The 24,287-nt window shown below is 40.7% G+C and overlaps 1 protein-coding gene across 1 annotated transcript in view; it reads left to right on the top strand.

Moving 5' to 3' along the window:
- PCDH15 (protocadherin related 15) overlaps positions 1-24,287 on the top strand; it is a 2,320,333-nt gene that overhangs the window by 1,994,865 nt on the left and 301,181 nt on the right. The window lies entirely within an intron of this gene.

Here is a 24,287-nt window from a genome sequence, read left to right as displayed (position 1 = left end):
GCATAAATATACATAATCATTTGTGAAGGGGTGGGTATTGCCAAGTTTGGAAATTATCCTCTATACATTGGATAGGGGATAACTTACAAAAAGATTGGGATCTGACCTCTGAAACCCCCTCCAATCCCAATACCCAGGGTTCTGAACAGCCACTTGCAAATGTTGGATTGTTTGATCATACTGTATGTACTGTCACTCCATTCATTGTTAATGAAGTTTCCTGAGATAGTTAAATGCTGTGCTTGGCTGGTCCATGGCACTCCCATAATAATGAATGGAGCTGCTGAGCGCTTGATTGACCACTTTCTGAAGAGGCCTGGTTCTCGGAATCGGTGGGGGTCATACTCTAAATGATTGGAATGTTATCCTCTATACAGTGGATGAGGAATAACTTCTAAACTTGAGAATAACTCTTTAAGCATCATTTAAATGACACCTATTACTAGGTTAAAAGTGGCCAATTATTGCTCTGAGTTTATTTTCGCTGTTTCCCTGATTTTTCATTTGTGTTAGAGCTAGCGGAATGCACCAAATAATTAGAAGGATGGTATAAGGTGAGTTTGCAGCCCGGGGTCCATCGTGCAGAGATGGAATCTGCAGCTAAGTAATGACGGACTATATGGCGGTATAATGTGGATACACACATGGGTTTGCTTCACCCAGTATGAAGGAAGCGAACCCTGTTGCCTCACAGGGCCGCAGTACCGCACAAAGAGCGCCAGCAAAGAGTCACAGAACTCTGTCCCAAGACCCAGGGAAAGAGTTCCTCTAGACCTCTTGCGCTCGCCACCACTACTGGGGCGTCAGAGATTAACAGAGCTAATCATTTTCTGCACAAGAGTGCGTGCAGTGCCGCTCTAAAGGACGCCACTAATCACCCAGACTTGGCTCAGGAAAGCGCTCTATTAGCGCACAGTGCCGCACTGTATAGTGGGCTAGCTGTGCGGGATAGCACTGTCTGGCGCTAGGTAGCTTCCACCATTCACGAACAGTCAACAAGACTAGGGATGGGAATGATTCGGAGCTTTCATCCATTGACAGGCATACATCCACGCACACACAATAATAAGTTTATACTAGTGCATGGTTTATAGTTTATAACGGAAGCTCTCCAGGACCTTCCCAGTGGTCCAGTAGGAGCTGCTACAGAACATGAGCATGTGACCCCCGACCTCCCATGAGAGGTCATCCCTTGGGCATGCTCAGAAGAAGAAAAGCAAGACTTAGTCCCAGGGACGCCTGCTCGCCACTGATCAGTACTGTTACAATGGCTTAGCCTGGAAGGACAGCAGTAACTAGCCGCACAGTATCAGCTTGAGCCAGACACTGGGACCGACGTCTCTGCTGAGCAGGCTACACTGCGGCTGAAGGAGAATGGGAGACTGCAGCGGAGATGGTTTGAGATTCCCTCTGTGCAGTGGTGGGAACTTGACACCTAACAATTTGTTTTTTCTTTTATTTTCCTATTTAAATAAACCATATGGTTCCAAGGATGTGGGACTTTTTATTTGATGCTTCTTTTTCTGGTCTTTATCAAGAGGGCATATCTCACAGGATTCTCTGGGGGTGTGTCTTTAGGTTGGTCAGCATCATTACCCTGTGAGAAAAATGTCCTAGGTAAATGCCATAAAACTTAGCAATAAATAAAAAGGCCCATAACTCTGGAGCCGTATAAAAACTACTGTTTACAACGCAGAGCCGTGAAAATAAAAATTCTTGTTTTTTCCTCATAAATTATGTTTTAGCCCCCAGTTTTGTATTTTCCCAAGGGTAACAGGAGAAGTTGGACCCAAAAGTTGTTGACCAATTTGTCCTGAGTATGCTGATACCCCATATGTGAGGGGGAACCACCGTTTGGGCGCATGGGAGGGCTCGGAAGGGAAGGAGCGCCATTTGGAATGCAGACTTAGATGGAATGGTTTGCAGGCGTCACATTGCGTTTGCAGAGCCCCTAATGTACCTAAACAGTAGAAACCCCCCACAAGTGACCCCCATATTGGAAACTAGACCCCCCAAGGAACTTATCTAGATGTGTTGTGAGAACTTTGAACTCCCAAGTGTTTCACTACAGTTTATAACGCAGAGCCGTGAAAATAAAAATCTTTTTTTTCCACAAAAATTATTTTTTAGCCTCCAGTTTTGTATTTTTCCAAGGGTAACAGGAGAAATTGGACCCCAAAAGTTGTTGTCCAATTTGTCCTGAGTACGTTGATACCCTATATGTGGGGGTAAACCCCTGTTTGGGCACATGGGAGAGCTCGGAAGGGAAGGAGCACTATTTTACTTTTTCAACGCGGAATTGGCTGGAATTGAGATCTGAAGCCATGTCGCGTTTGGAGAGCCACTGATGTGCCTAAACAGTGGAAACCCCAATTTTAACTGAAACCCCAATCCAAACACTCCCCTAACCCTATTCCCAATGGTAACCCTAACCACACCTCTAACCCTGACACACCCCTAACCCTAATCCCAACCCTATTCCCAACGGTAAATGTAATCCAAACCCTAACCCTAACTTTAGCCCCAACCCTAACCCTAACTTTAGCTCCAACCGTAACTGTAGCCTTAACCCTAGCCCCAACCCTAGCCCTAACCCTAACCCTAGCCCTAACCCTAACCCTAGCCCTTACCCTAATGGGAAAATGGAAATAAATACATTTTTTAATTTTTTTATTTTTCCCTAACTAAGGGGGTGATGAAGGGGGGTTTGATTTACTTTTATAGCGCTTTTTTAGCGGATTTTTATGATTGGCAGCAATCACACACTGAAAGATGCTTTTTATTGCAAAAAATATTTTTTGTGCTACCACATTTTGAGAGCTATAATTTTTCCATGTTTTGGTCCACAGAGTCATGTGAGGTCTCGTTTTTTGCAGGACGAGTTGACATTTTTATTGGTAACATTTTCGGGCACGTGACATTTTTTGATCGCTTTTTATTCTGATTTTTGTGAGGCAGAATGACCAAAAACCAGCTATTCATGAATTTCTTTTGGGGAAGGCGTTTATACCGTTCCACGTTTGGTAAAATGGATAAAGCAGTTTTATTCTTCGGGTGAGTACAATTACAGCGATACCTCATTTATATCATTTTTTTATGTTTTGGCGCTTTTATACGATAAAAACTATTTTATAGAAAAAATAATTGTTTTTGCATCGCTTTATTCTGAGGACTATAACTTTTTTATTTTTTCTTTGATGATGCTGTTTGGCAGCTCATTTTTTGCGGGACAAGATGACGTTTTCAGCGTTACCATGGTTATTTTTATCCGTCTTTTTGATTGCGTGTTATCCCACTGTTTGGTGGTTTGATAATAAAGTGTTGTTTTTTGCCTCATTTTTTTTTACGGTGTTCACTGAAGGGGTTAACTAGTGGAACAGTTTTATAGGTCGGGTTGTTACGGACATGGCGATACTAAATATGTGAACTTTTATTATTTTTTTTAATTTAGATTAAGAAATGTATTTATAGGAACAATATATATATATATATTTTAGGAATTTTTTTTTTTTACACATGTGAATATTTTTTTTTACACTATAACATTGCCCCAGGGGGGGCATCATGTTATAGTGTAAGATCACTGACACCTTGCTGTGCACAGCAGTGAGGCTTCCCGGAGGTAAGAGACCCTCACATCGTGTTGCTCCAGGGGTCTCAGGGAAGCATGCAGGGAGCCCCCTCCCTGTGCGATGCTTCCTTATACCGCCAGAACACTGCGATCATGTTTGATTGCAGTGTGTCGGGGGTTAACCCCTTACCGACCCATGACGCCACGTAGGCGTCATGAAAGTCGGTGCCAATCCGACCCATGACGCCTATGTGGCGTCATGGAAAGATCGCGTCCCTGCAGATCCGGTGAAAGGGTTAACTCCCATTTCACCCGATCTGCAGGGACAGGGGGAGTGATAGTTTAGCCCAGGGGGGGTGGCTTCACCCCCTCGTGGCTACGATCGCTCTGATTGGCTGTTGAAAGTGAAACTGCCAATCAGAGCGATTTGTAATATTTCACCTATTATAACTGGTGAAATATTACAATCCAGCCATGGCCGATGCTGAAATATCATCGGCCATGGCTGGAAATACTAATGTGCCCCCACCCCACCCCACCGATCGCCCCCCCAGCCCCCCGATCTGGCCGGTACACTGCTCCGGCTTCCCTCAGTACAGGGCTCCGCTCCCCCCGTGCTCTTGTCCGCTCCCCCCGTGCTCCAATCACCCCCCCCTGCACTCCGATCCACCCCCCCGGTGCTCCGTTCCACCCCCCCGTGCTCCATTCCAGCCCCCCCGTGGTCCCCCCCATCATACTTACCGATCCAGCCGGGGTCCCGTCCGTCTTCTCCCTGGGCGCCGCCATCTTCCAAAATGGCGGGCGCATGCGCAGTGCGCCCGCCGAATCTGCCGGCCGGCAGATTCGTTCCAAAGTGCATTTTGATCACTGAGATAGATTATATCTCAGTGATCAAAATAAAAAAAATAATAAATGACCCCCCCCCTTTGTCACCCCCATAGGTAGGGACAATAAAAAAATAAAGAAATTTTTTTTTTCCACTGTTAGAATAGGGTTAGGGTTAGGGGTAGGGTTAGGGTTAGGGGTAGGGGTAGGGTTAGGGTTAGGGGTAGGGTTAGGGTTAGGGCTAGGGGTAGGGTTAGGGGTAGGGTTAGGGCTAGGGTTAGGGTTTCGGTATGTGCACACGTATTCTGGTCCTCTGCGGATTTTTCCGCTGCGGATTTGATAAATCCGCAGTGCTAAACCGCTGCGGATTTGTGGCGGATTTACTGCGTTTTTTTCTGCGCATTTCACTGCGGTTTTACAACTGCGATTTTCTATTGGAGCAGTTGTAAAACCGCTGCAGAATCCGCACAAAGAAGTGACATGCTGCGGAATGTAAACCGCTGCGTTTCCGTGCAGTTTTTCTGCAGCATGTGTACAGCTATTTTTGTTTCCCGTAGGTTTACATTGAACTGTAAACTCATGGGAAACTGCTGCGGATCCGCAGCGTTTTCCGCAGCGTGTGCACATACCTTTAGAATTAGGCTATGTGCACACGGTGCGGATTTGGCTGCGGATCCGCAGTGGATTGGCCGCTGCGGATTCGCAGCAGTGTTCCATCAGGTTTACAGTACCATGTAAACATATGAAAAACCAAATCCGCTGTGCCCATGGTGCGGAAAATACCGCGCGGAAACGCTGCGTTGTATTTTCCGCAGCATGTCAATTCTTTGTGCGGATTCCGCAGCGTTTTACACCTGTTCCTCAATAGGAATCCGCAGGTGAAATCCGCACAAAAAACACTGGAAATCCGTGGAAAATCCGCAGGTAAAACGCAGTGCCTTTTACCCGCGGATTTTTCAAAAATGGTGTGGAAATATCTCACACGAAAACGTGGGCACATAGCCTTAGGGTTAGGGTTGGAATTAGGGTTGTGGTTAGGGTTGGAATTAGGGTTGTGGCTACAGTTGGGATAAGGGTTAGGGGTGTGTTGGAGTTAGAATTGAGGGGTTACCACTGTTTAGGCACATCAGGGGTCTCCAAACGCAACATGGCGCCACCATTGATTCCAGCCAATCTCGTATTCAAAAAGTCAAATGGTGCTCCCTCACTTCCGAGCCCTGACGTGTGCCCAAACAGTGGTTTACCCCCACATATGGGGTACCAGCATACTCAGGACAAACTGCGCAACAATTACTGGGGTCCAATTTCTCCTGTTACCCTTGTGAATCTAAAAAAATGCTTGCTAAAACATAATTTTTGAGGAAAGAAAAATGATTTTTTATTTTCACGGCTCTGCGTTGTAAACGTCTGTGAAGCACTTGGGGGGTTCAAAGTGCTCACCACATATCTAGATAAGTTCCTTGGGGGGTCTAGTTTCTAAAATGGGGTCACTTGTGGGGGTTTCTACTGTTTAGGCACATCAGGGGCTCTGCAAACGCAACGTGACGCCCGCAGAGCATTCCATCAAAGTCTGCATTTCAAAACGTCACTACTTCAATTCCAAGCCCCGGCATGTGCCCAAACAGTAGTTTACCCCCACATATGGGGTATCACCGTACTCAGGAGAAACTGGACAACAAATATTGGGGTCAAATTTCTCCTGTTACCCTTGGGAAAATTAAAAAATTCTGGGCTAAATAATTATTTTTGAGGAAAGAAAACGTATTTATTATTTTCACGGCTCTGCATTATAAACTTCTATGAGGGGGTTCAAAGTGCTCACCACACATCTAGATAAGTTCCTTTCGGGGTCTAGTTTCCAAAATGGGGTCACTTGTGGGGGGTTTCTACTGTTAAGCCACATCAGGGGCTCTGCAAACGCAACGTGACGCCCACAGAGCATTCCATCAAAGTCTGCATTTCAAAACGTCACTACTTCACTTCCGAGCCTCGGCATGTGCCCAAACAGTGGTTTACCCCCACAAATGGGGAATCAGCGTACTCAGGAGAAACTGGACAACAACTTTTGGGGTCAAATTTCTCCTGTTACCCTTGGGAAAATAAAAAATTGCAGGCTAAAAGATCATTTTTGAGAAAATAATTTTTTTTTTTTATTTTCATGGCTCTGCGTTATAAACTTCTGTGAAGCACTTGGGGGTTCAAAGTCCTCACCACACATCTAGATTAGTTCCTTTGGGGGTCTAGTTTCCAAAATGGTGTCATTTCTGGGGGATCTCCAATGTTTAGGCACACAGGGGCTCTCCAAACGTGACATGGTGTCCGCTAATGATTGGAGCTAATTTTCCATTTAAAAAGCCAAATGGTGTGCCTTCCCTTCCGAGCCCTGCCGTGCGCCCAAACAGTGGTTTACCCCCACATATGGGGTATCAGCGTACTCAGGACAAACTGGACAACAATATTTGGGGTCCAATTTCTCCTATTATCCTTGGCAAAATAGGAAATTCCAGGCTAAAAAATCATTTTTGAGGAAAGAAAAATTATTTTTTATTTTCATGGCTCTGCGTTATAAACTTCTGTGAAGCACCTGGGGGTTTAAAGTGCTCAATATGTATCTAGATAAGTTCCTTGGGGGGTCTAGTTTCCAAAATGGGGTCACTTGTGGGGTTGCTCCAATGTTTAGGCACACAGGGGCTCTCCAAACGCGACATGGTTTCCGCTAACAATTGGAGCTAATTTTCCATTCAAAAAGTCATATGGCGCGCCTTCCCTTCCGAGCCCTGCCGAGTGCCCAAACAGTGGTTTACCCCCACATGTGAGGTATCGACGTACTCAGGAGAAATTGCCCAACAAATTTTATGATCCATTTTATCCTACTGCCCATGTGAAAATGAAAAAATTGAGGCGAAAAGAATTTTTTTGTGAAAAAAAAGTACTTTTTCATTTTTACAGATCAATTTGTGAAGCACCTGAGGGTTTAAAGTGCTCACTAGGCATCTAAATAAGTTCCTTGGGGGGTCTAGTTTCCAAAATGGGGTCACTTGTGGGGGAGTGCCAATATTTAGGCACACAGGAGCTCTCCAAACGCGACATGGTGTCCGCTAACGATGGAAATTATTTTTCATTCAAAAAGTCAAATGGCGCTCCTTCCCTTCCGAGCCTTACCATGTGCCCAAACAGTGGTTTACCCCCACATGTGAGGTATTGGTGTACTCAGGAGAAATTGCCCAACACATTTTAGGATCCATTTTATCCTGTTGCCCATGTGAAAATGAAAAAATTGAGGCAAAAATAATTTTTTTGTGAAAAAAAAGTACTTTTTCATTTTTACAGATCAATTTGTGAAGCACCTGGGGGTTCAAAGTGCTCACTATGCATCTAGATAAGTTCCTTGGGGCGTCTAGTTTCCAAAATGGGGTCACTTGTGGGGGAGCTCCAATTTTTAGGCACACGGGGGCTCTCCAAACGTGACATGGTGTCCGCTAAAGAGTGGAGCCAATTTTTGATTCAAAAAGTCAAATGGCGCTCCTTCCCTTCCAAGCCCTGCCGTGCGCCCAAACAGGGGTTTACCCCCACATATGAGGTATCAGCGTACTCAGAACAAATTGACAACAACTTTCGTGGTTCAGTTTCTCCTTTTACCATTGGGAAAATAAAAAATTGTTGCTAAAAGATAATTTTTGTGACTAAAAAGTTAAATGTTCATTTTTTCCTTCCATGTTGCTTCTGCTGCTGTGAAGCACCTGAAGGGTTAATAAACTTCTTGAATGTGGTTTTGTGCACCTTGAGGGGTGCAGTTTTTAGAATGGTGTCACTTTTGGGTATTTTCAGCCATATAGACCCCTCAAACTGACTTCAAATGTGAGGTGGTCCCTAAAAAAAATGGTTTTGTAAATTTCGTTGTAAAAATGACAAATCGCTGGTCAAATTTTAACCCTTATAACTTCCTAACAAAAAAAATTTTGTTTCCAAAATTGTGCTGATGTAAAGTAAACATGTGGGAAATGTTATTTATTAACTATTTTGTGTCACATATCTCTCTGGTTTAACAGAATAAAAATTCAAAATGTGAATATTGCGAAATTTTCAAAATTTTCGCCAAATTTCCGTTTTTATCACAAATAAACGCAGAATTTATTGACCTAAATTTACCACTATCATGAAGCCCAATATGTCATGAAAAAACAATCTCAGAACCGCTAGGATCCGTTGAAGCGTTCCTGAGTTATTACCTCATAGAGGGACACTGGTCAGAATTGCAAAAAACGGCAAGGTCTTTAAGGTCAAAATAGGCTGGGTCATGAAGGGGTTAATGTGCCGGGTGGGGTCCGTGACCGCTCCTGGCACATACTGCCAGATGTCAGATGCAATAGTCAGCTGACACTCGGCCATGCTCCCCCCGTGAGCGCGGCTGATCGCTCTGGACATACTATTCCTTCCTTGGAAATTAGGGCCCACCCCACATGGACAAAATAGTTTGTCCAATGGCAGAAAGGGGTTAAAATTGGTTTAAATAGGGGCTATGAAAGGAAAATTACCACTTTATAGTGACTATTTTCAAGGTCTAAGTTGGGATCACTTAGATCCAGCAATAGTGCTTTTTTCTAGCTATCACTTGAATCAATAAACCAGTCAGATGAAAATCAAGGTTTAATTAAGGCAGTGCAAAACCAGTGTGTATGTGAGATGGGAAGACAGACATGTTGAAATGGCTTCTGTATTCTCTGTAAGATTCCCAACACCCAACTCAATATTTGGCCAACCAATTTCTTGGGAAGACATGTTGTGTGCTGCTGAAATACAATGATTGGGTTTTATGAACCAGGACAACATAAATTTGTTGATAGTGGTCCATAATCAAAGACAGCACTGAAGCTGTATGTATGCAAGAGAGATAGTAAAAACAGTAGGAATGATCAAATAAAGTCAAGAGAAATTGAATACTACCTGAATATTATAAAATTTCCACATTCTTTGAAATGAAGATTTTTTGTAAATGACTTCTGCGGAGATTTAGTAGAACAGTGGCCAGCTGGACGCCATTTTGCTGAACTGTAGGGGAGTATAAAAAAGTTAAAAAAAAACACTAAATACTTTTATGCAACTCTTAAGCAATTTAACATGTTTACTTGATATCAGGAAGCACAATTCCAACCACCAAAAAAGAAGCACACATTTTAGTGCAGGTTATGAGAACTACCATCTCTTTATGTGAATATCACCAGCATGTCACATTAGTCTTAAAACTGTTGCCTGGAAGAAAAACATGCAAATTAGTCCTTCTCTGGATGTAAATACAGCTGCCTTTTTAAAACTGTGTACCCATTAGTGCATGAATTGAATTCTAAATAGAAAAGACTTTGAGCATCTATGATCTGGTGTGGGGGGATAATGTTTCTCAAATAGCTAAACTTATTGTCTAAGCAAATTTAACTAGAAAAAGATATGCAAACTAACTCTCCTCCATCAAAAGGAGAGCTGACTTATAATCTCATCTATTAGCGGTAGCTACCTTAAATGTCATTGTCCGACCTAGCACCCTGTTTTGCACTGACAATGGGAAAGAAACCTGAAACAAACAGCTTCAGAGAGATTATTTTGGTTTGGCTAATTATTCCAAGTTATTTACCAAGGCTTAGGGTACCGTCACACAGTGGCATTTTGATCGCTACGACGGCACGATTCGTGACGTTCCAGCGATATAGTTACGATCTCGCAATGTCTGACACGCTCCTGCGATCAGGGACCCCGCTGAGAATCGTACGTCGTAGCAGATCGTTTGAAACTTTCTTTCGTCGTCTAGTATCCCGCTGTGGCGGCATGATCGCATGGTGTAACAAAGGTGTGCACGATATTGTATACGATGTGCGCATAGTAACCAACCGCTTCTACATCGCACATACGTCATGAAATTATCGCTCTAGCGTCGTACATTGCAAAGCGTGACAGCAGTCTACGACGCTGGAGCGATATTGTTACGATGCTGGAGTGTCACGGATTGTGCCGTCGTAGCGATCAAAATGCCACTGTGTGATGGTACCCTTAGTAAAGGGTCAGACATTGACTTATATCGTATCACCTCCAATAGTTGTTAATATGAAGCCATTTTTCTTCCTTTTGTAGAAGAGCTAATTTGCATATATTTTCTGCTATTCCCAAGTAAAATATAACCTCTTTTGTACTATTGATGTCAATTTATATTGATTTAATGCATTCTAAAAAAGAGCTTTAAGTGTTTTAAGACTGAAAGCCTAAAGGCACTCATGTCTCTTGTCACTCAAGTAAAGAGCCCTCTGAGTGTTTATGTTATATTATTTTAAAGACTATAACATGAACCTTTAATGACTTACAGTACCTTAAGAGGGGGATGTAAATGTAATTAAATGAGGGTTATGCAACCAGTCAAGAGAAGTGATTAGCTGTATTTAAGTATAATATATTACAGTGCATTGTCTCGTATATTAAAAGCCTACCATAATAACTACAACTCCAGCTTGTAGGCAACGCCACCATAGAATTTGTACTTTTTTATGAGTTTTCTCATGCTTTTTATTATCTCTTTTATATTTATTTTAAACTGTTGGCATAATCTTCCAAAAAAGAAAATATAGGGGAAGAATTAATCAAGAGTCAAGACTGATGTTTTATATTCCTGTTCTAATCCAGTGTGCGCTAGAGTAAGATGCACCAAATTCATGCATTTGTATGTCTCTTAATAAATTTGGTGCATCTTACAGCTGCAGTTCATCTTCATTAAAAGTGTACTCGAGTCATGAACTTGGATACATTTCTGTGATAAATTACGATGTATTTGTAGTGCTGCTCTCGATTTCTCCCCTTCTAATAAGCTCCTCCATCTTTTCAAAATACTGGCAGACATGGAGTAAAACATTTCCAAAAGTTCTACATTTTTGCTCAATTGTTGTGCAAAATATTGTAACATTTCAAATAGTTTTATGCCGTGCTTCTGTCACAATGTGTATTATGAATCAGCCCCATAATGTCTACTTATTTGATCTTAGTTAAGGATGAGTGGACCCTTGGATGTTTGGATGTTTGGCTACAGGAACTCTTGAACATGAACCCGAACAGCATAGAAGTCAATGGGTTCTCAAACTTTGGTGCTGTAAAATGGTCATAATAAGAGCTAAGGGACTGTCTAAGGAAGTAGAGTCTCTTTCTCCATACGGACTCTGAACACTAAAACCGACTTCAGGGTGAAGTCTGTGTTCGGACTTCAGCATCAGACGCTAGATGTCCGCTACAAACCCCGAATTTTACAGTTCGGGTTAGCTCCTCTCTAGCCTTAATGTCAAGTTTTTATGCTAGAATTTGTTATGTTTTTTAGGGTGCAAAAATGTTTTGATTTTTTTTCAAGCTTGGCGTCACAAAATTGAGTGAAAAATATGTGAGACCAGACAAACACTTAAAGAAAATAGTTTTGGAACAGTTTTTCTCCAATATAAAGCTTCAATTTAATTTCTGAAAATGAAAAGCAAATGATAAAATAACATTCTAGATGATCATAAAATGGTGGCGCAGTGGATAGCATTGCAGCGCTGGGGTCCTGGGTTCCAATCCCACCCAGGACAACATCTGCAAAGATTTTGTATGTTCTCTCCGTGTTTGTGTGGGTTTCCTCCAGGCACTCTGGTTGCCTCCCACATTCCAAAGACATACTGATAGGGATTCTAGATTGTGAGCCCCATCGGGGACAGTGATGATAATGTGTGCAAACTGTAAAGCGCTGCGGAATATGTTAGCGCTATATAAAAATAAAGATTATTATTATTATAGTACAATCTCACCAAGTTGTATCCATGGAATATTCTCTGGTATCAGGATATGACATCTCTCTGATTGCACCTTCCAGTAGATTAAGCACTATCGCTGGTGGGATGTATTTAAGAAATAGGATAGCCATCATCGGAAGAGAAGAACCTACTATCTGTGGGCCTGACATGATTTACTGGAAGTCCCCAAGTGTAGTATGGGGAATAAATAGGTTGAGGTGTAAATGTAAGTTACTGTTATTTATGTACTGTATACAAAGCAAGAAGAGCAAAAATAGTATGGTGGAAATGTATTATGTGACTGGCAATGAGTTTTCTATCTGAAAAAAAATCACAATTTTGTGTGTTTTGCAAAAAAAACCCAAAACAAATAGCAACTTTTTTTTGCACTCTCACCCCTTTTCTAAAGATGGCTGGATGTTAGTGTAAGGGCAAGGCCTCCACAACCCCTGCCAAGTTTAGCTATAGCTTAAAGGTGAAATTGGAGTTAATTATTCAGCAAATCTCTGAAGTTCAAAGTTGGTGTAGGTTCACATGTGCACAGACATGCAAAATGCAACAAATTTATTGAGACACAGGCCGATTTATATATTGGCTGCATTATATTCCAGAGCTGTATTCTTTAAAGGGAATTTTTGCTACTCCATCTGAGGGCATCATAATCTTGGAAAAGAGACCCTGATTCCAATTATGTATTATTTAGTGTACTGGTTGCAACGGTTGTGATACAATTTGAGTTTTTAGATAAAGCATCTAGCTGGACTCGGATAGCTAACTTTGCCTACACCAGTCTCTGTATGTACATTGTATAGTGACAGTAAGTTGTCAATCAGTGGTGAGGGCGGGGTTGGATCTAGCAGTGACTGGAGACCTACTGTAGACTGGGAAGTGATAATCTCCTGCTGATGAAAACAACAGCTCACAGCCTGATAAGTGAGACATCACTGAAATCAGTGTTTCAGCCCCTACCTCATGTTGTCCTCAGATTACATAGCAAAATCTTATTGACAGATACTCTTTAAGAGTAAGTAGATACCTCCTATGTAATTTCATAGTTTTTACCCTATTTCTAAAATACCATATTGGCGCATCTCACTGCTGTCTTACATGCTTATTACTATTGTTTTAATTATATTTCTCAAATGATCATGGTATAGATGGAATCATTTTTTGATCACCTTAATAAATAGTTTTTGCAAACTCTGAAGCGGGTAAGCTATGACAACAAATTTAGGTTGTAGTGGTTCCCAGTAGTAGATATTGCTGGATCTCCAAGTGGGGAAATTCTTTGATGTATGGTAAATGCCATCCTATGGTGTCCATAAAATGCCCAAACTAATCCACATCACATGATCGTATCACACTTATTTTATTGGCCTACCGATATAGTATCAATGCTCAAATAACATTGTTGCAAGGTGTTCAGATAATGCTGCCAGATATTTAATCCGATTCAATCAATGCTAGTAAATGTCGCTTCATCAAATTCGGTAAGGGTCCCCAACATGTGGTTCATGAGCCTGTGATATGTGGCTCTCGGCTGTCTACATGATTAGCTGTCATAGTCTGTAAATGGTACAGGATCCGGGTGAAGTATCAGTGGATGCGCTGCTGATTAATATATTCAGATAGTTGATGATATTTTCAAAAGCTTTGGACAGTTTTCAGGTCAACGCGTTTCGAAGTCATACACAGGACCTCTTCATCAGGACAAAAGGTTTTGCAATACAACGAGTTGTCTATAAGCTTGGGCATCAAATGTGGGACTATTATTGCTCTTCAATTTTAAAGACTGATAATTTGTACTCATCTGTTGATTTCTTCGTTTTTTGTTAATATTTTATTATTTTCGCCAAAAAAGTCTGCTGTTTCCTATTTCTAAAATTAATGCTTTACCATTTGACTGTTCATCCTCAGCGCACATCATTTCACTGTTATTACTATGTATTTAGCATATTGTTATGGTTAATTTCATTATAAATATGCAGAAGCTCCAGTTATCTATTGCAAAGCTAATGTTTTCCATTTAGCATCTGCAAAATAAAACCTTTTATTCCGCAGAAATAAATTACCAAGCTACGTCTTAGCTTAATATTTCTTTTTTTGAATATAGGGGTTGCATGTAATAGCCTCAATAAAATAGGAAAAAAAATCTATTTCCTTCCATTTTAATAGACTCCTGTGACCTAGCAAATGTTTTCCAATAAAATTACATTTGTTAAAGCATTTATTTGCTATGCTTAGTGTTCTCTTGTGCTTTAGCAAATGAATCCAGAGCTGTTTATACATATTTAGAAGTCTGCACCACTAACCGTCATGAACTTTTCCATCTGCTCTGGAACCACAGTGCAGTCTTTTTGTAAATTGGAAGACAATTATAAAGTGCCATTTGGTCTGCAAATAAGCAGAGCAAACATCACTCAAAAAAGACAAAATTTATATGAACTTTTATTTTTTTTTATTTTTTTTTAAAAGGATTTACATCTATAATATATATGACCTCAGACCCAGACAAAGGATTTCACTGCCATTGCAGGTTATAGACAAAGCTGGTCTGAAATATTATTGAGTACTCTATTGGCTAATGCAAAAAAAAAAACTTAGACAGATTTATATACTTCTGGGTTTTAATTGTTTCTGGACAAAAACTGGTTGATCTGTGACTTGCATTTTTGTACAGTTTTCTTCACTAATGAAGTCCATGAGAAAGAATTCCTAAAACCATCGAAAAGCTGATCCAGATTGTAATAGAAAGAGTCCTTTGAATAACATTTTTTTAATGGGATGTTCCAAGTTAAAAAGATATTCCCTATCAATAACATAAAGGGTAACCTATTGATTGCTGGGAGGCTGATAGCTGGGATCCTCACTGATCCTTCCGAATAGAGTAGAAGTAAAGTATTGTTGTCTCCATTAGCTTCTAGAGAATAAATGGGAAAGAGGTATGCATGCCAGACTTCCAATCCACATAGACATAGCTCTGTTCTCGGAATCAGTAGGAGTCCCATCAGTCAGACCCGCAGCAATGCAGTTGCTATCCCCAATCATATTGGTAGGGAATACATTATTACCTCGGTAAGCCAACGTTATTGATTTGTAATGTGATGGATATGTTTTATGAATTAAGGCTTATTCTCGTAAATTATGCTCTGGAGGCCATTTATGGACAGGATTTTGATTCGTATTCACTTTCAAATGCAGTTGGAGTAATATAATCACAATTTAACTTTTAATACATATAAATACTGTATGTGGTTATCATATATCATAGCTATCCAGCTATGACAACCACAGGGTCTCCTGCAAACCCCAGGTTGTCGGTGATCCGGGGTTATGTTACATGGGCGCCGATGGGCTGGGTTTGTGACGCGCTTCTGGCCCGAGCATGTTAAATGCCTCTGTCAGAGATTGAGAGCGGCATTTAACATGTTATCAGCTGTGGGTGATGGATCGCAATTCCACACAAGGATGTTACGTGCACATGTCAGCTGATGAAGTCAGCTAACATGTGCCAGAAAAAAATTTTGGCTCAGCGCCGGATCCCACATCAAAGGTGGAGAAACGACATGTGCCGTACATGTGCGGCACATGTCGTTAAGAGTTTAAGTGTTTGGATATTTTAAAACATATTTATTAAAAGTGATATTTTAATTCTATTACTCTACTTGGATTTGACAGTGAACTAGTATTTTAGAATTGGGGACATCTTTATATATATGTTGGCTGATGGTGAAACAGGACTTTGATTCTTGTGTTAATCTGAAAACGGCATCAGATTATTGAATGTTTCTTGAAGCCACAATTGAAAATCCATCCCTTCATACATAGCACAAATGTGCAACCAAAGCAAGATTCCTGGTGACTTTCAATAGACATTGTTTTAAAATGTATTAATATGTTGCAGGCAGATATAGCATAAGGCCGGGTTCACACTTGCAACTGCAATGCGAGAAACCTACGCAAGTCTCTTGCCTCAATACCTGGCACTGCCGCCAGCACTCGGGGCCGGAGTGTGCGGCTGCATGTATTTCTATGCAGCTGAACGCTCTGGTCCTGAGTCCCGGTGGCAGTGCCAGCTATTGAGGCCAGAGACTCGCGTGAGTTTCTCGCATTGCAGTTGCAAGTGTGACCCCTGCCTTATAGTAATTTAAGTAAATGTAATTTTGAATAAAGCTGTCATAAGTGGGAAAGCAAGTATCTAGTAAAGGTTTTTGAATTATTTTTAAATGACTCCAGTATTGAACATTTCATAGTTTTTACCATAAACTCCAGGTTTTAAAATGCATTTATGTTAGAAAATAGGCATACATACTGAACAATTGGTGGCTGTACTCAAGTTTGTTTGTGCATGCTTTTTCTGTGTTCTTTATTCCATTTTTATTTATCTTTCATTCTAAGGCAGTGTTCCCCAACTACGGGCCTCAAGAGCCACCAACAGGTCATGTTTTGAGGATTTCCTTAGTATTGCATAGGTTATTGAATGCTTGCCTGTCCAGGTGATGCAATTATCACCTGCCAGGGCCGGATTTAAGAGGTGGTTGGCTCGGGGCCCATTTTGGAGGGAGGCCCATTTTTTACGGTGTTGCAATATGTAATGTAAAAGCACAAAATGAAACGAACGCAAGTTTATTTACAAAAAACATTTACGCAGAGTAATTCAGGTAAAATGATTCATTTTTTACAATCCAGGCACTTTCCTTGATTTTCGTGCTGCAAAATCACTAATGATGTCACTAAAGTCCAATTCACGCAGTAGATCTGACTAGATGCTCATGATAGCCCAATTTACAAGTGGTTCCTGCTTCTTGGACATCCTTAATCAGTTTTCAACTAATTTGAGTTTTGAGAAGGAACACTTACCACTGCAGTTTGTTACCATCAAATTATTATTTGGGTCCTTTAATTTAATACTTTGTTGTGCCACCTTTTGCTGCGATTACAGCTGCAAGTCGTTTGGGGTCTGTCTCTAGCAATTTTGTACATCGAGAGACTGAAATTCTTGCCCAATCTTCCTTGGCAAACTGCTCGAGCTCAGGGAGGTTTGATGGAGATCGTTTGTGAACAGCAGTTTTCAGCTCTTTCCACAGATTCTCGATTGGATTGAGGTCTAGACTTTGAATTGGCCATTCTAACACCAGGATACGTTTATTTGTGAACCATTCCATTGCAGATTTTGCTTTATGTTTGGGATCATTGTCTTGTTGGAAGACAAATCTCCGTCCCAGTTTCAGGTCTTATGCAGACTCCAACAGGTTTTCTTCAAGAATGGTCCTGTATTTGGCTCCAAACATCTTCCCATCAATTTTAACCATCTTCCCTGTCCCTGCTGAAGAAAAGCAGGCCAAAATCATGATGTTGCCACCACCATGTTTGACAGTGGGGATGTTGTGTTCAAGGTGATGAGCTGTGTTGCCTTTACGCCAAACACATCGTTTGGCATTGTTGTCAAAAAGTTCGATTTTGGTTTCTTCTGACCAGAGCACCTTCTTCCACATGTTTGGTGTGTCTCCCAGGTGGCTTGTTGCAAACTTAAATTACACTTTTTATGGATATCTATGAGAAATAGCTTTCTTCTTGCCACTCTTCCATAAAGGCTAGATTTGTGCACTGTACAACTGATTGTTGTCCTATGGACAGACTGTCCCACCTCAGCTGTAGATCTCTGCAGTTCATCCAGAGTGCTCATGGGCCTCTTGGCTGCATCTCTGATCAGTCTTCTCCTTGTTTGAGATGAAAGTTTAGATAGACGGTTGGGTCTTGGTAGATTTGCAGTGGTAGGATACTCCTTCCATTTCAATATGATCGCTTGCACAGTGCTCCTTGGGATGTTTAAAGTTTTGGAAATCATTTTGTATCCAAATCCAGCTTTAAACTTCTCCACAACAGTATCACAGACCTGCCTGTTGTGTTCCTTGGTCTTCATGATGCTCTCTGTGCTTCAAACAGAACCATGAGACTATCACAGAGCAGATGCATTTATACGGAGACTTGATGACACACAGGTGGATTATATTTATCATCATTAGGCATTTAGGACAACATTGGATCAGTCAGAGATCCACAATGAACTTCTGGAATGAGTTTGCTGCACTGAAAGTAAAGGGGCTGAATAATATTGCACGCCCCACTTTTCAGTTTTTGAATTTCCACAAAAATTAAAAATAACCAATAAATTTCGTTCAACTTCACAATTGTGCTCTACTTGTTGTTGATTCTTCATCAAAAATTGACATTGGTATCTTTATGTTTGAACATGATATGTGAGAAATGATTGAAAAGTTCCAGGGGGCTGAATACTTTCGCAAGGCACTGTACATACAGTATACACAGACACACTGTAATGTGTGGACATGTATGTACAGTATGGTACTCTGTAGGACAGGAGCTACAAGAAAGATACACAGATAGATGGAAACACACAGACAGACAGAGATTATACTCACCCACCACGACACTGAAGACTGAACCACTTCACCTATGGATCTTGAGTGACTGAAGATCCAGAGTGAAGTCCTGCCGTGCTCCACAGTGGAGAAACCTCTTCTCGTGTGGACATCGTGGCTCCACCTCCTTCCTGGAAGGTAGCTGAACAAACTCTCATCTGATCTAATCCGAGGGAGTGATCATATAGCTGAATAGGTAGCGCCTAGAAGCTTTTTGGGATCGGAGAAGGCTGCCGCATGCCATAAGCTAAGCATTAGGTAGAGGAAGGGTACTAAAGAAGTCTGGCTAGGCTAGCCAGGTCAGTGAATGCTGACGCAGGTCAGCTGCCATGATTCTGCCGCTCTGCACCAGCCACTGAGATGTAGGACTGTAGCCAGGTCCCTACATTTTCAATAGTTTCTCTTTTGTTAAATGTTTATTATCATTAGAAATGGTTCACAGCAAAGAGACATGTCTTTTACATGTTTTGAGATATTTATCCCTATATTGGTGGGAGGCCCCTACTTGGTGGGTGGCCCAGGGCCCAGGTCCCTTGGGCCCTCCCTTAATCCAGGCCTGTCACCTGTGCAATACTAAGGAAATCCTGAAAACATGACCTGTTGGTGGCTCTTGAGGAGCGGAGTTGGGGAACACTGTTCTAATGTATAATATATTATCCCAATGAACTAGAGCAGATAAAGAGCAGTTTTTTTCTAAATACATGGTGGTCAATTTTCATAATTCTCTCATTTTTACCTGTCTGGACCTTTGTACATTGATTATGCTTACTTTGTACATTAGGCCCCTGTCATGTATGAGCATATACTGTATGTTTCCTTTGTGGTCCACAGACTTATCACAAAAATGAGACAGCTTAATTTGAATTGAGATTGGCAGGATTGGCATTTCAGTCCAGTTATTGTGCTGTCTGACAAGATCCTTTCAAACTGTGAATGATGCTGTGATTGCTGAATAATGACAACAAGATTCACAACTATGCCTATGAGTTTAGGAGATTTAAATTGTTTTAATCACATTCTAGTAACAATGAATACAAACACAAATACCACACTAAATAAGTGGTTTGTCATATTTCAAATACATGTCAGTATCCAGGAATGCATAAAATTACGGACAGTAGTCATGCTTATATAATGAAAGGATATAGGTGGAACGCTGTTGCACTACGTAGATGGAAAAAATATCTTCCTGACTACTTTAATAAGCCAAACACTCTGAAATTTTGATCTATCAACTACAAAGAAAATATAACCTTTGGTCCCTTTTCTGAGGACTAGACAATTAAGTTGCTAATAATAATTTAATGGTTAGAGCTATAATCTTCTTAGAGTTGTTAGCTGCAGTTCTATTGCCTTATTGCTAGGCAACCAAAGAGTTATGTTTTCCTGAAAGCATATTGTTTCTGATCTAATTCTTTGTTCTTTCCATTTAGCTTATCAAGATCTATCATTTAAAGCTACTTGCTCCTCTCATTCATTGCTTGAGTGTCAGTGCAGTTACCTCTAGTTTTGTGTCAGTTTTTGTTCTGTGTACTGCCATAAGTTACCTTGTATTTCATTTTACGGGTAGCCTGTCCTGGGTTACAAATTTAATCTGATTTTGATTATTGTTCCATATTCCAGTTTTGGAATCACAATCAAGCATGTAACTATGTTCCGGTTCTTTTTCCATATTCTTGTACTGGTTCCATATCTGATTTTGTTAATTTCATCTCATTTGCTGCTCAGATGGTGACTATCTTGGGGACCAAATGGGTGTCAAAGGTCTCCTAATAGGGGGGAAGTAGCATGATATCTTTTACACTCTTACACTCATTACCTCAGTATGTTCAACAAAAAACAGTTACAACTGACAGAACTTGCTATAAAATAAAACAACAAATTAATAAAAGTGATAATAAGACTAATGGAAATAGGTCTCACTAATTAAAAAAAAAGTGTGGGGTATTCTCAAAAGATTCCACAGTAGATTAACAGATGATTGATTTACAAAAGAGGGATTATAATTTGTAAGCACTGACCAAAGAACATAATGCAAGAAAGAACCCTGCATGGCACTGAGAGCTGGATTCCTCATCTCCTACAGAGATTTGGTGGTACCCCTCTATAGAACAAAGAGGCTTATGGCTATTTGCTAAATGTACCTTTAGTGATCAGGACTAGGGTTGAGCGACTTTTCTTTTTATAGGATCGGGTCGGGTTTCACGAAACCCAACTTTTTAAAAAGTCGGGTCGAGTGAAATCGGCCTATCCTATAGAAAAGTCGGGGTCGGCCGAAACACGAAACCCAATGCAGTGCATTGGGTTTCTAATGGTTCCCAGGGTCTGAAAGAGAGGAAACTCTCCTTCAGGCCCTGGGATCCATATTTAAGTGTAAAATAAAGAATCAAAATAAAAAATATTGATATACTTACCCTCGGACGCGCCCTGGTTCTCACCGGCAGCCTTCCTTCCTAAGAATGAGCGCCTGAAGGACCTTCGATGACGTCGCGGCTTGTAATTGGTCGCGTGAGCGGTCACATGGGCGTTACGTGACCAATCACAAGCCGCGACGTCATCTAAGGTCCTTCAGGCGCTGATTCTTAGGAAGGCTGCGGATTAGAACCAGGGCGCGTCCGAGGGTGAGTATATACCTATTAGGAATATACTCACCCTCGGACGCGCCCTCGGACGCTTCCTTCCTAAGAATTAGCGCCTGAGTATATCAATATTTTTTATTTTTATTCTTTACTTTACACTTAAATATGGATTCCGATACCGATTCCCGATATCTTAAACATATCGGAACTTGGTATCGGAATTCCGATACCAGATCAGAAGATCGCCGACCTCATGGCCGACCCCACACAGGGGTTGGGTCGGGTTTCATGAAACCGGACTTTGCCAAAAGTCGGCGACTTCTGAATCTGGCCGACCCGTTTCGCTCAACCCTAATCAGGACAACATTTCAGGTACTCATTTTAAGGTACCTTTCACCCCAGTGTCTTGGTTTTCATTTGTGTAAGTACTATAATAGAATTAATGATCACAAGACAATGGGAATGACAATAGGTGCAATAGGGTCTTACCCGGGTAGTAACAGGTAGACAAAAGGCAGTTGTGCTCAGCTGGGGTGGTCGTGAAGTCACAACCCCTGAATAGAGAAAGGCCACTGCAGATCCACAATTTGCAGAATCTTGTGAGACTGGAGATGAGTGGGTACTACCTGTAGTCCAGAGATGAGCACACATCTTGTTTAACACGTTTCAAAGTGATAATTAGGTTTTATCACAACGAAGGAGTGTGTCACTTCCAAACTCTTTGACTGCATTTCTACTATTCCGGTCTGCAGCTCATCTCTGGACTAACAGCAACGCAGATTTTAACCCACTTGTCTCCAGCCTAACAAATAATAGAAAATAATGACAGATATGATTCATTTGATATTATTAGGTTTGGAACAGATCACATTAGCCAAACTTCTAGCATGACACTCACTAGTATACCACAACTCAGTTTTATATCAGCGGAAACATTAAAAAGTTGAAAGGAGAATTGTGAAGTAAGCAACAGATCTCAATAACCACCAATAGATCCATCATTTTTCTTTCTACTCTACTGAATAATCATCTTTACACTGGCCATAAGAGAGCGATGGACATTGCAGTGTAGACGAAGCCTAACTGTGGTCACGTATCTCGTGTAACACTTGTTAAAAAAACACATCGTCTTTTCATTAACCTTGTTCTAAAAGGTGCAGTATTATGAGTTACATTTTGTTTTAATGATCAGTTGCTACTTTACTAACCAGACCACTGAGATTTCTACTTAAAGTCACACTTGGTCTTTGCTTTAGCAACATTTAGATAGAATAAAAGACTGTGAGGACTCAAACCTACCAATTCCTGCATGTCAGGAACAGCTCTTCCCTTTGAGCTATTTAGCTCTTTGGATAGCTCTGTGCTATTCCATCTACCAGTACCTTTTCTTCCTGATTAGCTTCACCCTGTACTTTCCTGACTGAACACCCTATTTATACCTGGCTTTACACGTCCTTCCTTGTGAGATTATTGTGCTTCCAGCCTTTAGTCCGGGTCTCTCAACTTCTGTTTATCTACATTGTACTACTGTTTCTCGCGTACCGACCTCAGACTTCCCACTGACCATGCTACCTGCAATTCCTCTGGCTTCCCACTGACTACACTACTTAACTGTGGTACCTCTAGTGGTCACAATAGCAAGACTCCAATCCAGATTGAATCAATACAGACTGTCAAATATAATCCCCCAGTTTCCTGCTAGTACTACTAAATTACTGAAAACATTTTTTGGTTTGTCACTCCCTATGTAGATGCAGTATTCTTTGAAGGTTATGACAGCATACTCCTTTCTTACTGTGGCAAAAAAAATATTATGCTTTCACCCCAAAGCAAGTGCAAGAAAGGTGCTAAAATAGAATAAATCACATTGTGAACACAATTGATAGGACTTACCACATTCACGTGGAATATACTGCATTTCACACATTTGTGGGCTTAATTTCCATTGTTGACAGATAGCAATTTTTAGGAAAAATATTGTACATGAATCGTGACACTCCAACTTCTTCTTTGAACCCTCATTGCCCAAGCCTCAATGAGTTTTAAAGACTTGCTAATCTTTTTTGCATATGCCTCTAATCCTTACAGCACAAACTATTTTTTAAATTGACGCAGTTGTACATATATAAATATTTTTTCTTTGCAACACAAAAAATAAAAATGTTGGGGTTTAGTTGTTTTTTTATTATATTTTTTTGTGTTCTCGTTTCACACTAAATGAACTAGTAAATTAATTCTTCAGGTTATTACCAACATGTTGATACTTGAGTAGGTCTTTTGTCTATTTGTTATGTATAGGTAATACAATTTATTTTATAAAAAAGATAAATTACTTTTTTTACTCTTTGCAGAAGTTTTTATATGTGTTTTTATGTTTTAATTAATTAATTAATTTTTCCTACACTAGATCAACTGTGACTAGCACCCAGCAACTCTACTATGACAGCAGAGGTCCAGTGTGATAGTCAGGTCCTATGGAAACATTGGCAATGATGAAACTTCATTGTATAGTACTCATTGAGCACTACGTAGCTAGCAAAAGAGAATACAAAAGCTGTAATAAGCAACTTTTGTCTTGTCCATGGGGGGTCCCCTGCTGTCTGTGACAGCTAGAAACTTACCTGCATGTGCTAGAAAGTAGGAGCTTTAATCCCCATTAATTTACCATGATGCAGGGTTAAAGACTGAGACCAAGTGCAGTAAATTTATGATGCTTAGTCATTATTTGGTGAAAAAAATCAGTCTTATTGAATGGAATTTTGATGTAAGATGCACTAAATTCATGAAGAGGCAAGCACTTCTTAATAAATTTGGCATAACTTTCAACTTCTGTATTCCAGAAATGAATGTCAACCACGGAATAAATTTATAGCATAAATGACAAAAATTTGTCATGAGCATTTAGATCAGCTTCATCTTACCTGAAATCTTCACACTGTTCAAAAACTTAGTGGAGTTGACCTGACACTGGCAGAAAAATGCCAAAAGTCACAAAATATTTCAAACCGCTTTTGCCAGAGTTCGAAAGAACACTGCTTGATGAATCACTGCCTAGCATGTACTGCTTGAGAAATACCAT

The sequence above is a fragment of the Ranitomeya imitator genome, chromosome 2 (assembly GCF_032444005.1).
Source record: "Ranitomeya imitator isolate aRanImi1 chromosome 2, aRanImi1.pri, whole genome shotgun sequence".
Classification (NCBI taxonomy): domain Eukaryota; kingdom Metazoa; phylum Chordata; class Amphibia; order Anura; family Dendrobatidae; genus Ranitomeya; species Ranitomeya imitator.
The sequence above is the reverse complement of the archived record's forward strand: the minus strand, read 5'-3'. Positions and strand labels throughout refer to the sequence as shown.